General features: G+C 34.5%; 1 protein-coding gene across 1 annotated transcript in view; it reads right to left on the bottom strand.

Annotated features, from left to right (window-relative positions):
* The window catches only part of LOC106688988 (alkaline phosphatase, tissue-nonspecific isozyme), a gene marked incomplete at its 3' end in the record, with an annotated part of 60,503 nt that overhangs the window by 1,282 nt on the left and 56,900 nt on the right, over positions 1-2,321 (bottom strand). The window lies entirely within an intron of this gene.

Here is a 2,321-nt window from a genome sequence, read left to right as displayed (position 1 = left end):
AAGCTGCAGAGCCCGAAGTCCTTCCCTCGGCGAGGACGTCTACCAAGGGGACAGTGCTTTGCCACCTCCCAGGTCTTGGTGGAGGGGCGATATCTCTGAAGAGCGGGTTGGCACAGGCCTTCAGCCCATCAAAGAATTTGATGTGCCTTCGGCCTATATACTCCGGCACAGAGGGTAGCTGGAGTTCCTGGTGGATGGTGGTGTTTCTTGCCCTCTGTAGGGTAGTTCCACGGACGATTCGCCCGAGGACGGAGTTCTGATAACTCTGCAGCTTTTCAAGCGTTGTTCGGTAGAGGTGACGCAGCAGTGGTGCCCCATAGAGCAGAGTTGGTCGTATTATGGCCTTATAGATTTGCACCTTGAGCCTTAATGAGAGTTGAGGCGACTTTAGGAGATGGTAGAGCCTGTAGCTCTTCTGGCGGGCCAGCTTCAGTCTCTCCCGAACGTGACTTCCCTCTTTCACCAGAATACAAGATATTTATATGAAATGAACGTATTACAAAAAAATAAAATAAAACAGTAATGTCCAATTCAATAATCAATGCTCAGTTTAATCCAAAATGGTGGTGAAATTAATTCCGTGGAAACGAACTTCATGGTGACGAATTAACTAATATTTTAAGGACTTTGAAGTTTATAAAATGAGTGATTATAAAATTCAAAGTGGGATAAAAATAGTAAACAATGGAGTTATACATGTGAATTAACAAGTGCCAATAAAATATGCCAAATAAATTTATTTAATCACAATAAAGATAAAATGAATTACAATAATATAAAATAAATTTAAATGTAGTAATGAAATAGTAAAATTTGGAAAAGAAAATGAAGAAAATAGCACAAGGAAGGAATTTGATTGTATAGAAAAGCTAGTTAATACAGAGTTTCATAGCGAAATTAAATGTATTGGTATTTTAACCAATATATACATTAAGAACCTATGATGAATAAAAGAAAATATCAAAATAAATTAGTGGACTATATTGTACGACAGGTCACATTTTTAAAATGACAAATTCTGCTCAAAATGATAAATAACCTGTGCATATGAGTTAATAAATTTAAAAAAAACCTAGTAATAATCAATTTGTGGAACATTTTGATAAATTAAAATCTAATTATTATTATTATTATTATTATATGGGCAATAGACCATGGAGTGTTTTTTTCGTTAAAAAAGTTTTCGCGTTTCTTGACGTGGTTTTTTCGTAGGGTGGGTTCGTCACTCTCACGCCTATTTTTTGTGAGTGCCACCCATAGGCTAACGGGGCTCACAAATGTGGGGGGAGGGTGTGAGTGAGTTTTGTATTATTTTATACTTGAAAAAGCCATGGTGGGACCGGGACTCGATCTGACAACCTTTAGGTTGGCAGGCTGGCGCGTTGCCACGCTGCTACCGCTGCCCTTAAAATCTAATACAGTTGACAATAAATACAACAGTAAAATAACTATACAAAACAAGAGGAGATATTTTGAAAACTAATATTAAAAAGAATAAAAAAGAAATAAAGCAAAAGAAGAATAATTAAAATTCAATAGCCGTTAATGCCATGGGAGATGATAAAGAAGATTTGACCCCTTTTCAAAAGGAAAACTGTCAATTTTTTTTTTTGTTTTAGAATGGTTAAAATGGGTTTTAAATTCAAATCTTTCATGTCCCAGATACATTTATCTCAAACAAGACTTAAACACAAAAAAAACCTGCTTAACAAAAAATTAATTTATATATTTATTAGTGTTTGTTTTATAGGTTATAAATAAAAAATAAATTAATCATTCAAAAAGTAAAAATTATATACCAAATGTTTTTGAATTTTGAGAATGAAGTTTCGTTTGTGAGAAACAAAGTAAAACACCATATCACTTTCAACTAACAAGTAACTAGCTGCTTTTCGCGAGTAACAAGACATAATACAAAGTTCATTGACTAAAAAGCACTTTTCAACAAAGTTACAAAAGGGATAGGAACCAAGTTTGTAATTGACAGGAGGCCTCTCTCACAATGCCTTGTTGGCGGAGTAGACTTTGTCAAGGATTTGTGACCGATTAGTTTTGTGGTGGAGGGATGCGTGACAGTGTTCAGTCATGTGGAAACTTCATTAAAGTAAATACAGAAACAAATCCAATTATTAGAAACAAAGACATTGATCAGATTTGATTTAGTTAATTACTTTATCACGGGACACACTTGTTTGTTTGTATTTTGTATACGGAATATATGAAACTACTAGCAGACACAGCAATGCATCGCTATTGCTTTATTTGAGGATGCATTTACATTAATTGAACACAATTGAAACTTTGATAGAAATTGATATATA

Source organism: Halyomorpha halys, unplaced genomic scaffold (genome assembly GCF_000696795.3).
Source record: "Halyomorpha halys isolate HHAL.00 unplaced genomic scaffold, Hhal_1.1 Scaffold1250.1, whole genome shotgun sequence".
Lineage (NCBI taxonomy): Eukaryota > Metazoa > Arthropoda > Insecta > Hemiptera > Pentatomidae > Halyomorpha > Halyomorpha halys.
This window is presented reverse-complemented; position numbering and strand designations above follow the sequence as displayed.